Source organism: Eptesicus fuscus, chromosome 14 (assembly GCF_027574615.1).
Source record: "Eptesicus fuscus isolate TK198812 chromosome 14, DD_ASM_mEF_20220401, whole genome shotgun sequence".
NCBI lineage: Eukaryota > Metazoa > Chordata > Mammalia > Chiroptera > Vespertilionidae > Eptesicus > Eptesicus fuscus.
The window spans coordinates 82,237,887-82,252,757 of NC_072486.1; positions in this window are offsets into that span (position 1 = coordinate 82,237,887).

Genomic DNA, 14,871 nt, shown 5'->3' on the forward strand with positions numbered 1-14,871 from the left:
GGAGGAAGGGAGAGAGTGGGTGGTGAGAGAGAGAGAGAGAGAGGGAGAGAGACATCAAGACGAGAGAGAGAGAGATCAATCGGTTGCCTCCCATACCACACCTGGGTATGTGCCCTGTCCTGGAATCAAACCCACAACCCTTCAGTGCACGGGACGACACTCCACCCACTGAACCACCCCAGCCAGGGCAACAAATTCGTTTTTCAAACTAGCACATGATTTATTTCTGCGGTCCGGGGCCTCCCAGGAGGGGCCTCCATTTCTACTTGCCCGCGGCCAGTCCTCGCCCAGTGCGCGGCTGTGGGGAGGGAGGAAGGACCAGCTCTCACGGGAACCTTTCTTTTCCCGAGACGGCTTCCCCAGAGTCGCGGCTCCTGAGGCCGAGGTCAGCCCCGGCTCCAGTGACCAGTGGCACTAACTGCAAATGGCTCCCAGGGCCCCACAAGTCACCCGCACAGCACAGGGCCTGCTTCTTTGCACCTGCCCCCCCCCCCCCCGCCACCCCCAGCCATCCTGGGGGCCTCCTGCTGGTGAGGAGGCGGCTGACCAGGAAGAGCCGACACAGCGGACTGCAGAGACCGCCCCATGTTTCTCCCTGGGTGACAGTCCAGAAAGCCGTGCTGCTGCTGTGGCCGCTGCCCCTCGAGGGCCCGGGCTGGCAGTCGGCTCTGCCAAGCTCGGCGTGGGACACGGGAGGCTGCGCTCAGGTGCGGGTGCAGGAGCGCCTGGAAATACAGCGGCAGCTTTCCGATTCTCCAGAAACAAAAGGATGGTGGGGGTGAGGGAGCCAACTCAGAACCCCAAGAACCAGCGCTTGGACCCCACAGATCACCCGCCCCGAGGCAGCGGGTCTGCCTGAGCCTGGGCCGGGCTGACCAGGCCTCGGCGTGCGTCCTTCGCAGATGCACAACCAACCACATTCCTCACCTTTCCCGCAGGACCGCCAAGGGGAAGGTCGAAGTGGGGTGCCTTCCAGAAGCCCCCACTCCGCACTCCCGGGGAGCTGACCTGACCGGGCACACGGAGGTCCTGAGAGCTCACTTTGCCCAGTAGGAGGATAACTGAAATGCCAACTTATAGAATAAGTAGAACAAGTACAATCTGCTCAGTGGCCAAGCCTCACCCCGAGCACCAGAGGGTCGTGGGTTCGATTCCTGGTCAAGGGTGCCTACCTGAGTTGCTTGTTTGATCCCACAGCCTCAGTCAGGGTGCGTGCAGGAGGCAACCAGTCAATGTGTCTCTCTCACATAGATGTTTCTCTCTCTCTCCCTCCCCCCTTCCTTCCACTCTCTAAAAATCAATGGGGAAAATATACTTGGGTGAGGATTAACAAAAAGAATGTCATTTCTCCCTAAATGAATAACATAATTTCCATATGACTCTTAATGAGATTATTCTAGGAATTTGACAACTTGTGCAATTCACCAGGAACCCTTCATATATACAAAAAGGAGAAAAACTAGGGGGACTGGTACTACCAGGTAATGAAACAGACAAACAGCGACCATAACAGTCTAGAACACGTGGAAGCAATGGTTATTTGCATCAGTGGAACAAAAATGGGCTCCAAACATAGACCCCAGAATACCCGGAATTAACCCTGCAATAGAGGAGGTACTTAATCACTGCGGTAGGGACGGCCTACCCGAGAAATGCTTCTTAGAACAACTGTATTTGGAAAAAAATTGTGTCTTATCCATCTCTCACGCCTTACATTCAAATAAATTATAGTAGGCTAAAGATGAAAGGAGAGAGAACAAGACCGCAGAGATAGCAGAAGTAATTAGATGACTGCCTATAATTTCCAGGTGGACGGCAGCAAAGACTGACATCAAAGCAGAAACCATAAAGGCTGGAAGAGTGAGGTGTAAAATATCTGCATGCCAAAAGCACTATTTACTGATTAAATGAAAATAGAAATATAGCCGTATTGAAATTAAATCTTCAGTCGTACAATGAAATAAAAAAGACCCTGTCCAAAATGCTAAATCAAAGAATGGCAGTAAATTATGAAAGCGAGATTTGGAGAAAGGAACTCTCATTGGCTGTGTATAGGAATACGTGTTGTTACAAATCTCTACAACCAAATCTAGTAGTACAGGAGGGGAGGCATGTGTGTATCCATCGGCCTCCCCTGGATTCCTCTCCCAAAGAGCCGCGAGTGGCAATGGGACCGGAGGACACAGGTCTGCAGACGCCGGGCTTCCAGTGCCACCAGGAGGGGGAGCTAACACTGGGTCTGGGTGTACACAACGCGTGGAGTCCACTAAAAACATGAGACAGAACTTTACCAATGAACTTAGAAGGATTACTGTGTCTATTAATTATTGATTATGTATTGATTATAAGAAATATATAAGGAAAAGCAAGATATAGGGAAATGAATATAAATGTATTTCTATAAAATAAGGATTTGAAAAATATATATGCCAGAATATGTGCTGGTTATTGCGCAGGCATGTGGAGCAGTAGGAACCCTCAGAAGGACTGCGCGGGGAGTGGACGAGGGGGCGGGGAGAGGGGGTGCGTGAGCGCGAAGGTTCCACCTGCACCCACTGGTGGGATGTGAGGGTTGTCATTACTGAGCGCAGCACTGCAGGGAAGTTACTTTCTCCTGTAGTTCCTTTGAGTTTTATCAGGTTATATTATGATAAAATAAAAGAATAAATTATTTTGGTTGATCAAGGGATATGAATCAAATTGAACCCAAAGTAAGCAGACAGAAGAAAAATAATAAAGAGCTAAAATAAAATTTAAAAATAGACTAACAATAGAAAAAAAAACAATGGTTTTCTGAACAGTTAATAAAATAATAAATTTTGGGAAAAATGCACATTTCCAGAATCAGGAATAAAAGAGAAATCACAATAAATCTTACAGATATCATAAAGATAACAGGGAAATATTATAAACTACTTTATAACAATGTTTTAACAATTTATGCAAAAATTATGAATTTTGTGAAATATACAAACTATCAACTGAAAAAGAGATTTAAAAATGCAGAGAGGTGCAAAAAAAACTAAAGGAAATTGAGTTAGTAATATGAAACTTCCTGTAAAACTTGGTTTTCTAAAATACCGCTAATGTGGGAAGGAGTTGGAGGAACTGCATGCTGGGAGAAGTGCGACGCCGTGGCCGGGCTCAGCGGGTGAGCGCGTTCTTCCTCGGCACCAATGTTGTGTCTGATCCCTGCTCAGGGCACAGGCAAGCGTCAAACAATGGCCCTCGCTGGTTTGGCTCAGTGGCTAGAGCATCGGCCTGCGGACTGAAGGTTCGATTCAGGTCAAGGGCACATTCCCTGGGATGCGGGCTCGATCCCCAGTGTGGGGTGTGCATGAGGCAGCCGATTGTGATTCTCTCTCATCGTTGATGTTTCTCTCTCTCCCTCTCCCTTCCTCTCTAAAATCAATAAAAATATGTTTTTAAAAAAGACTCAACCAGTGAATGCATCAATAAGTGGATCAACAAATCGATGTTTCTCTCTCCCTCCTTTTCTTTCTAAAATCAATAAATAAAAATTTTTAAAACAAGAAGTGCAAGTTGACACAAACTTTCTGGAAGAAAATTTAACAATGAAGGTTAATTTTTACAACTTGCCTGACCTTTGGCAGAGACTACATGTCTCCTGGATCTGACTGGCGTGGGCGCTCTGCAGGCTGCTTAGCACACTGACCTAGACCTGGGCACGTGCGAGCATCCAGAATGCCCGCCCACAGTGGCTGCTCCCTGTCACACAGACTGGAGAGAATCGGAACAGACAACAGAAATTAATATTAAAACAAAACCGCTACATAAATTAGGTTACTATGTTGCCCACCTGAAACTAATATAGTGTTGTATGTCAACTAAAAATTTTAAAAATTTTAAAGCAAAAATTAGAAATACCAAAATGAAAATTAAAAATTAGGTTTCATCAAACAATGGACAGGTCGGCGGACATCAATTATGATGATATGGGTCTGTATGTGCTGAATTGGAAATATATTCAAAATATAAGAAACAGGTTATAAAATAATATGCCTGGCATAAATGTTTCATGTCCTTTGAGAGTGCCTTTGTGTGTATTCATAACAAAAAAAAATCTGGAAGGATTTTTAAATGAGTATTAATGTAAGGTAAGAGCCGGGTGATTTTCCTTTTTCCTTAAAGTTGCCTCTGCTCGCTGAGCTTTTTCATAACGACCACTCACCAGTTGTTAATCCAGCACTTTAGGTGCCGGTTTAAAGGCGTGTGTGCGTGTGCTTGAGCCCTGGCCTGCACGGCAACTCCTGTGGGCACCGTGCGGTGAAGGTGCTGGCGTTGGCAGAAGCACCCAGCCCGTGACCACGCTGGTCAAACACCTGGTGGTTCACTCGGGAACCCTGGCCCCCCCACATTCTGATCTCACTCAGCTGGCTGGTCGCCTGATTCATGAGCTGTGATGTCATAGCTGGTGGGGACGCATACTTAAGCAGGCAGGGGCATCGGCGCCCTGGAAGTCAATGCGAAGAGAAGGAGGAGCGTCGCAGGAGCACAGAAGAAAGGAGAATGTGTAGGCGTAACGATTTTTCATGAAAGCATTCCAGAATGTCCCGGTGCATGCTATGACAGGTGTTTCGCTGGTTGTTAACGTTGTTTATGATCTAAATTTGGGAATAAAGTGAAGCAGGTGCCAGACAGGATATTTATTGGGATTCCTATAAAACGCGATTTTTTTTCCTCCCTGAAAAAGAGAACCACCTAAAAGTGATATGGTTTATGTTTAGAATTCATCCGGGAATTTTGTGTTAAAAAGTAAATAGGCATTTGTAGAGTCGGCATGACATAGTCAGAGAAATGTGTTGGATTTTATCATTTTTAAACTTGGATCCTTGAATGAGATCAGTAGCTGTTAAAATAATTAGATTCTCTGATTGGATCTTGGGGGCAAAAGAGCTGCTGGTGGAACAAGCCTTGGGCAAATGTGTGGGTCGAGGGCAGGCGGTGGAGTGGAGGGCATGGCTGGGGAGTGCAGGTCCTGCGGAGAGATGGACCCTGGCCAGGGCCTGCCCACTCCAGCGCACAAATGACTGGCTTGGGACCCAATTTGCTTTCCCATTAAGAACTACACCAGCCAAAAATGAAGACCCAGCAACAGGCTTAAGTTGAACCAGTCCCACATCTATACATATCAGGAAGGTTATCCTTTAAACTAATGAGAATTAGCCCTGGCCAGTGTTGCTAGCAAAGTGGTTAGAGCATCAGCCCAACAAGGGCACGTACCTGGGTTGTAAGTTTGATGCCCGCCCTGGTTAGGGCACATGAGGGAGGCAACTAATTGATATGTCTCTCACACCAACGCTTCCCCCTCCCTCCCTCCCTCCCTCCCTCCCTTCCTCCCTCTCTATCCCCCTCCTGCCCTCAGCCCCTCCCTTCCACTCTCTCTAAAAATCAATGGAAAACTTATCCTCCGGTCAGGTGGGTGAGGATTAACAACAACAAAAAATACTGGGAATTCGTGCCACTGTCCTTTCTGTTGGTCCAGATACTGCCTTCCTCGGCGCCTACGCCACCTGAAGGGGGAAGAGTGCCTCCCAAGCTCACCGACCTTCACCCTGACCTTATAGGACATGCTAGTCTATAGGCAACACCCTGGGGTCTACATACTTGGTTGACCACGCAATCCACATACAAGCTCAGACATAGGTTTTGGCTCAGCCCAAACCAACATGTCCCGGGCAGAGAAAGTTTGAGAACCCAGACCCCTGGGTAAAGCTTTCCCTCAGGTGACACAGTCATCTCTGGGGGGGGGGGGGGCATGTGAGTCCCCCACCTTCCCTCGGAGTGTGCTCACCAGCCCTCTGACCACAATTCAGTAAGTCACCCTATAGGGAGAAAGTGTACTCTCCATGTAGACGTTTCTAGAACTCTCAGGCCTCCACTGCTGTTCTGCATTGTAAATTAACTTGAGGCCTGGTGCACGAAATTTGTCCCTCAGGCCAGCCTGCACCCTGGGACCCTTCGAGGGATGTCCAACTGCCCGTTTAGGCCCGATCCTGGTGGGATCAGGCCTAAACGGGCAGTCGGCCATTCCTCTCACAATCCAGGACTGCTGGCTCCCAACTGCTCACCTGCCTGCCTGCCTGATTACCCCTAACTGCTTCTGCCTGCCAGCCTGATCACTCCCTAACCACTCCCCTGTGAGCCTGATCGATGCCTAACTGCTCCCCTGCCAGCCCAATTGCCTCTAACTGCCCTCTCCTGCTGCCCTGGTCGCCCCTAACTGTCCTCCCCTGCAGGCCTAGTTGCCCCCAACTGCCCTCCGCTGCAGGCCTGGTCCCCCCCTACTGCCCTCCCCTGCAGGCCTGGTCGCCCCTAACTGCCCTCCCCTGCTGGCCCCGTCATCCCTAACTGCTGTCCCCTGCTGGCCTGGTTGCCCCAACTGCCCTCCCCTGCAGGCCTGGTCATCCCCAACTGCCCTCCCCTGCAGGTCTGGTCATCCCCAACTGCCCTCCCCTGCAGGCCTGGGTTCCCCCCAAATTACCCCCCCTGTAGGCCTGGTCCCCCCAACTGCCCTCCCCTGCAGGCCTTGTTCCCCCCAATTTCCCTCCCCTGCAGGGCTGGTCCCCCTCAATTGTCCTCCCCTGTAGGCCTGGGTCCCCCCAACTGCCCTCCCTTTCAGGCCTGGTCCCTCCCAACTGCCCTCCCCTGCTGGCCTGATGGCCCACAACTGCCCTCCCCTGCCGACCATCTTGTGGCAGTCATCTTGTGTTCACATGGGGGCAGCCATCTTTGACCACATGGGGGCAGCCATATTGTGTGTTGGAGTGATGGTCAATTTATATATTACCTCTTTATTATATAGGATAAGCAGCACTCTGGTTTTATGCATTCATAACACACATTTATTTAGGGTAAATTTTTTCCTGAGACTTTCAAAATTCTAAGGTCAGATTCTGAACCCCAAGAAACCGTGATGCCATCCCACAAGATGTCTTGGGAGACAGCCACCTGGACTTTGCCTGGCCATCCCCTCAACACTGCCAGGCTGAGTGTCTATAGCTCCCCTGCCCATGGTGTGAACATGCTGCGTGTCTACAGCTCTTCTGCCCATCGTGTGAACATGCTGTGTGTCTATAGCTCTTCTGCCCATGGTGTGAACATGCTGAGTGTCTATAGCTCCCCTACCCATGGTGTGAACATGCTGCATGTCTATAGCTCCCCTACCCATGGTGTGAACATGCTGCGTGTCTATTGCTCCCCTGCCCATGGTGTGAACATGCTGAGTGTCTATAGCTCCCCTACCCATGGTGTGAACATGCTGCGTGTCTATAGCTCCCCTGTCCATGGTGTGAACATGCTACGTGTCTATAGCTCCCCTGCCCATGGTGTGAACATGCTGCGTGTCTATAGCTCCCCTGCCCATGGTGTGAACATGCTGAGTGTCTATAGCTCCCCTGCCCATGGTGTGAACATGCTGAGTGTCTATAGCTCCTCTGCCCATGGTGTGAACATGCTGCGTGTCTATAGCTCCCCTGCCCATGGTGTGAACATGCTGAGTGTCTATAGCTCCCCTGCCCATGGTGTGAACATGCTGCGTGTCTATAGCTCCCCTGTCCGTGGTGTGAACATGCTACATGTCTATAGCTCTCTGGGATAAATCTACACTCCCTTTTGGGCAGGGAAGGTCTTATCATCTGGCCCCGCCCAGCTCCCCAGCCTTATGCCCCTTCTTACACTATACTTTCCAGTTATTCTCAGCTACTTGCACCCCACTCTGTGTGTGTGTGTGTGTGTGTGTGTGTGTGTGTGTGTGTGTGTGTGTGTGTGTATACATGTGCTCACTCAGTTTGCACGTTTTGGTGACTTGCTTCCTCTCTGTAGTAGCCACCCTACTCCCCCAGGCCACTGGGAAGCCCTCCTCAGAATCTATCCTCTACAACAATTATTTTATTAGGACATTTGGCTAGTCTGCCTTTCCATACACGGTGGGCTCCCAGGAATGAGAGACTCCCTAATTTAACTTTTGGATCCCCAGGATTTATGACCTACTAAGTGCACTCCTATAGGCATTTATCAAATATTGGATGAAGAGGTAGAGGAAGATTTACCTGTTTCAGAGGAAATATCAATGTAGTGGATCTCCTGGGATTTCTCTCAGCACTAGGAATCTCATGGGAAAGAAGGTGAGGTGAGGTCCAGAGAACTTTGTACTGGAGGTGAGTGGGAGGGGAAGGGGCGAGGCTGCCTGGGGACCCCCAGACCCTCTCAGGAGGCAGATGTGTGAGGGGAGAAGGGGAAAGGAGAGCTGGGAAGGACTAACTCCAGGGAAGGAAGAGAGATGACGAGTGCAGCCATGGGAAGGAAGAGAAAATATCACGTGTCATCCAGGCCAGTGTTCCGGGGCCCCAGTCTGAAACGGCCTGGACCTTCTTCTGACAATCTTTCCAAATAAGGTAAAGGATGATGTTACATCTGATTTATAATATGACTAGAGGCCCAGTGCATGAAATTCATACACGGGTAGGGTCCCTAGGCCTGGCTGGCAATCAGGGCCAATCTGTGGGGTGACCAGCAGGTCGATCAGGGGGACCCCCCACTGGCACACACTTTGGCCAGCCTGGCGCCACCCACTTGCACCCACCCCCCCCCACCCCCCGCTACCAGTTGCCTCCTTCTGTGGGAGGCAACTGGCAGGGCAATTGGGAGGCAGCCTCGGCCCACTCGCCGGCCGGCCCCACCCTCCCCCGGACCACCCCGCCACTGCCTGCCTCCTTGGCTGGCCTGGGGCCTGCAGGCTGGGGGCAGCTCCTGGGTTGAATATCTGCCCCCTGGTGGTCAGTGGGCATCATAGCAACCAGTCATTCCACCATTTGGTCTATTTGCATATTAGGCTTTTATTATATAGGATGAGTTTTCCAAATGTGAAGAACTATTTCATGTTCCACAGGGCAGATTCGGTCAGCAGGCTCTCGCCTTCACTAGCCTGTCCCCCAGATTGCAATGGGCCAAGGACACCTCATTTTATGGCCCCATTTTTCTAAGTGAATCCTGAACTGAGGGATAATTTAGACAATAAATCTGTTTCAATTACTGTCCATTCGAAGACAGGAAAACATTAAAGCCAAGCAAGCCTGTGGGGATACTGAGCTGGCCTACCAGGTGGGAACCCGTGCAGTGCACCCCAGGCAACGCCACCCACGCTCACCCGGGCTCCTGCTATGGAAAGAGCACTTTCCATTCAATGGCATGTTTCTCTCGGAGCTGAGCCTAAAGAAGCCGGGTGGTCCACTTTCCTAACACACAGTCAGACCCACACAGACTGGGGGGACCGAGGGAGACCCAGCCCTCGATAGGCCTCCCCACTCAGTCCGGCTGCCTTGACCTTTCTCGGCTCATGAGCTCCTCCTACAGTCCAGGTGGAAGCAGAGTCCAAGTTCAAACCTTTCAGAGAATCTGATTGGCTGAGCCCAAATCAGTGTCTGCACTGGTCCAATGCACTGGGCCACGGTGGTCAGGCCACACCAAATGAGCCCCTACAGTGTTCAGGAAGAAAATGCATTGGTGCTAGTGACCTCTGCTAAGATCTACCATAAGATTGGAGACTTATTTCTCTTACTTCACTGCAGTCATGAGCTCATATGTGTCTGCCATTCTTTCTGCTCAGTGAGGGTAGGGCAGAGACTGCCAGTCCCAGCCCTTGGATTTAATCAAAGTAAATAATTAAATTGCAATGATTTCTTCTTCTTCATTCACATTCATAATAGTCATGGGAGATTCATCGTGAATTTAGTAATTCCAAGAGGCTTTCAAGATGATTGATCCAAATCAGAAAGAAGAAATTGGCGAGTTTGATCAAAACAGATGCGTTTGCCCTAGAAAATTGCATTACCCACTCCTCAGGGCTGTGGAGAGTGGACATGCACATCCCCCCAAAATCATGCTTCATTCTCTATATCTGATTCTTTTCTCCTTCTCTCCCATTATCTTCACCCCAGCAGGCTCACCATCAGTCCTCTAAGCCCCACAGACACCCCACTGATTAAACTCATTACCTCAAGGGATAAGGGAAGCAGAAAATGGGTGTGGATTTCAGAATGGTTGGGATAAAATGATAATATCTGAACCGCAAATAGCCGCTAAGAGAAGCCAAGAAAGATTTAACTTTTAAAGATGCGAATTTGGGATTTGGATTATTGTAAATAAATGTGTGTGCTTTTCCCCTGTTAATGTGTCTTTGTCAGACCCGGCACAGACCCTAGGAGGGTCCAGGAAAAAAGTTTTGTCCTCCATGGAAGAAAGGAACAGGGGGGTGGGGGGAGGAGAGAGACTCACATCAGTAAATAATAGCTACAACATTTTGATTGTCACCTGAGTGTTGGGGCCCATTTCTCCCAATTTAATCTTCCCTGACCCTCCAGACGGACAGATCCTCTCGGCCCAGACGGCAGGACAGCTGTGGTGTTACACATGGTCCCAGCAAAGCCACTTGACTGCCTCTGAGGAGCTCTCTACTGAGCTGGGACAAAACTCAAGATTGACACAGTTCTCTTCAGGCCCACCTTCCCCTTTAACCATCGGAGCCAGTTCCTCACTGACTTAATTTCCTTCTTAATGTTCAGACCTGCTTGTCGTCCCAGAAACACACCCAGAAATGTCACACCTCTGGCTTTCCTGTTGCTGCTTCCTCTCTTCCCAAATCTAAACACCTCACCTGTTTAAGCCCGCAAAGCCCCAGCCTCCACCTTTCTCATCAGCATCGCCTGTGTCAGGAAGAAACTGGGCATTGAATTGAGGACAGGGATTTCAAGCCTTAGCCTTCTCCGCGGCCACCAGGAGCCAGCCCTCGGCTTCCCTGTCCGTGCTGTCAGCCCCAGAGAAGGGGTTCCCGGGAACTCACTGCTCCAGTGAAGGCTCACCACGACTGTGGCCCCCAGGGGGTGGGAACTTTCTATCTTATGGTCCCGATTCCTGGCACACAAACATCAGCTAGTCCGACACCAGCCACTACGGAAGGGTTCGATTACTTCCACCAGCGCTTTCAGGAGAACTCACGTCAGTAAATAATAGCTACAACATTTTGAGCATCACCTGAGTGTTGGGCCCATTTCTCACAATTTAATCCTCGCAAGAACCCTCTGAGGCACAGATGAGAATGGTGAATAAAGAGAGTAAGTAATTTGCCCGAGTTTAAAAAGCCGGTAAATGATGGAAATGGTGTTCAAATCAGATCATTCTCTGGATTTGGATATCAGTTAAAAACTAATGAGCTTTACTGCTTACCTCTCAATTAATCAGAACATTCCTTTACACATGAAACCCAGTCCCGGAGTCCACAGACCAGAGAGGAACCGAGCTGAAAGCGGAAGCCACAGCTCCAAACCCGAGCGCAACACGGCGCCACTGCCTTTCCAACTGAGATCAGCTTGGGCCTCTGGCTGGGCTCGGGGTCAGGGGCAGGTTTTTGCATCTCGCCATAGTTTCATCACCTGCAAAATGACAACAGAGACAGAAGGCCTTTCAGACTCATGACATTTGCACATTCGTTGGCAAACATTACCTAAAACTTCCCTTAAAAAATGGCCCTAGCTGAAGCCGGTTTGGCTCAGTGGCTAGAGCATCAGCCTGAGGACTGAAGGGTCCCGGGTTCGATTCTGGTCAAGGGCATGTACCTTGGTTGCGGGCACATCCCCAGTGGGGGGCGTGCAGGAGGCAGCTGATGGATGTTTCTCTCTCATCGATGTTTCTAACTCTCTATCCCTCTCCCTTCCTCTCTGTAGAAATCAATAAAATATATATATTTTTTAAATGGCCCTTCTTGAGGAAAGGTGTTTTAATGGAAGCTAGAAACAAGAGTCACAAATAGAATTCTGACACACCAGTGTCCGCTGCATGTACCTTTGTTGCCATTAAATCAGATCACATTTTACATCGTAACCCAGACTGTGACGAGAGCTGCCCGGTGACCTAGCCCAGATTCCAGGGCCGGGAGCGGGGCCCTGCCTCCCGCCCCTCCCGCCCCTCCGCTCCTTCTGCGGCAGCCTCCGCCCGCCCGAAGGTGCCCCCGCCACAGGTGACTAATGACCTGACTGCGGCTGGTTCCGGTGAACCAAACTCACGGGCGCTGATGCTGGGCAGTGCAGACCGGTCTCAGCTCAGGGACGGGAGCTGACAGTGTGGCTTCACCCAGAAGACATTGCTCTTTGTGAGGAAACTTGGAAACACTTTGCCTCGGGCCAGCACCCCACACCCCGGTGGGTCAGCCGTGGGTCCTAGGACAGTGGTGAAGCAGAAATGGGGGGGGGAGCACCAGCGGGCCCTACTTCCCCAAGTTTTAACTCAAGTGCTTTGCAAATGTAGCTTCAAGACCATGTCCCCAAGTCGACCCTGCCAGGGGCTGTCCCCGCCCCAGCCTCCCTGCTCCCTGCGAGGGGCTTCCTCACTCACCAGGCAACCCTCCTCCCCACAGGCTGCAGCTCTAGTGCCCACAGCGCCCAGCAGTGACCTCAGCACCTGGCATCAGGGTGGGGGGACGGGGAAGGGATGAGAAGTACAAATCGCCAGTCATAGACATAGCCCTGCGGATGCGACGTACAGCACAGAAATACAGTCAGTAACACTGCAGTCACGAGCATGGTGCCAGGTGGTGCCAGACCTATGGGGATTGCTCTGTAAAGGAATAAACGTCTAACACTGTTATACTAGTACACCTCCGCTAACATGTGCATGGCAACTGTCATTGAAAAACCAAAACTAAAATAAAAAATGTTTAAAGAATTTCCACATTACCAAAAAAAGTCACCACCAAAGGACCACAAATAGTTCATTTTAAAAACTCTGTTTAAAAATAACCCACTCACCAAAAAAACAACACACGTTTTTAAATTTATGGAATCAAAAAAATTAAACTTTATTTTAAAGCATAAATTAAAAATTCCTTTTCACCCTTAAATATAAAACATTCTTTTTGGCCATGCTTTTTTATCTTACTGGCACTTCTTGAAAATTAATTTTAAAATGCTCATAGCGACCCAAAACAATCTGTGCTAGAAAAGCCAGAACGAGACGCATGGCCGTGGGCACCCAGAGCCCTGGAATTGGGGTGGAAACCATGAGTGAACCCCACGCGGGCAGAGCATGGTCTCTTCCCCAGAATTAATGCTGCGGGGCCGTGAGAAGATTAATCAAGACGAGCATCACTAACGCTTCAGTGCTAATAAGCACCGCCCGCCGTGGTGTGCAGAGCAGTTCATCACGCTGGGCCGTGGGGGATTTATGGGAAAGTCGAGCGGAGCCGCGGATGAGGTAATGCTGCACTTAGCCGGTGAGCCCGTGAGGACGGGCGAGAGCACACTTCCTGGGACTGCGGCGGCACTGCCCTTTCCTTAGAATAAAAACAGGAGCCCTGGCTGGTTTGGCCCAGTGCATAGAGCGTGGGCCTGCGGACTGAAGGGTCCCAGGTTCGATTCTGACCAAGGGCACATGCCCGGGTTGCGGGTTCGATCCCCAGTAGGGGACATGCAGGAGGCGGCTGATCAATGATTCTCTCATCATTGATATTTCTATCTCTCTCTCCCTCTCCTTCCTCTCTGAAATCAATATAGATATATTTTTTAAAAGGAATAAAAACAGGAGTCCCTCGTGTCACTTCCCAGTAGCGAGGGGAATGACTACGAAAAGCAGAGCGTCCTCTCTTTCTCACCTGAGGATCAACTCTTCCTGGAAATTTTTCAAAAGTTCTGTAAATTATCTTTGCGGATCACATAGGTCTTGCTCTCAGTCCAGCTGCTGGGTGAGTAGGTCCCCGAGGAGACAAGCTAATGGGGATGTGATGATCCACCAACGGTAGCCCCGGCCTTAGGTCACGTTTCTGAACTTTGCCCTTTGACAGGTTATTAATTAAAAAGTGTCAAGGGGGCCCGGCTGGTGTGGCACAGTGGTTGAAGGAGGTCATGGTTCAATTCCCAGTCAGGGCACATGCCCAGGTTGCGGGTTTGATCCCCAGTGGGGGACGTGCAGGAGGAGCCAATCCATGATTCTCTCTCATCATGGATGTTTCTCTCTCTCTCTCTCTTTCCCTTCCTCTCTGAAATCAATGAAAATATATTTAAAAATAAATGAATAAATAAATAATAAAAAAAGTAAAAAAGGCCCTCTCACATTTTCTCAATAAAGTTTGTCACACCAAACTGTTACATACCACTATTCTTAACAGATATGGTGATGGATGCTCAAACATAAGGAAGGAATTTCCTGAGGGGTGAGGGGCTGGTATTCATAATGCTTTCTGGACCAAGTACATTGTGAATGGTTTTTAAAATCAGAAATGTTTGATGAATAACAAGGAAAAGAGCCTCATTCCCAAGGGCTGCTAGAGGAGAGGCCGGCAGGCAGGACTGCGGCTCCCGGGCCACCAGCAGCCGCTGACAGGAACCGTGCCTTCGGCCGCGCCTCCCGAGGCCAGCTGACCTGGAAGCGGCAGAGGCGCCGGGCCTCTGTCACAGGTAAGTTTAACTCGGGGATCGCAAACCCAAGCTGAGGAACAGCGGGGCATTTGCACCCCTAAAAGCTGCCAGAGGACAGAGCTGGCACCGGTGATGTCACTTCTCTCCATGAGCACGCCCTGCCCCCGTGTGACAGAGAGCTCACCCGCCACAGGAAGGCCCTGTATCCGTGTGACAGAGAGCTCACCGCCACAGGAAGGCCCTGCCTCCGTGTGACAGAGAGCTCACCCGCCACAGGAAGGCCCTGTCTCCGTGTGACAGAGAGCTCACCCGCCACAGGAAGGCCCTGTCTCCGTGTGACAGAGAGCTCACCCGCCACAGGAAGGCCCTGTCTCCGTGTGACAGAGAGCTCACCCGCCACAGGAAGGCCCTGTCTCCGTGTGACAGAGAGCTCAACCGCCACAGG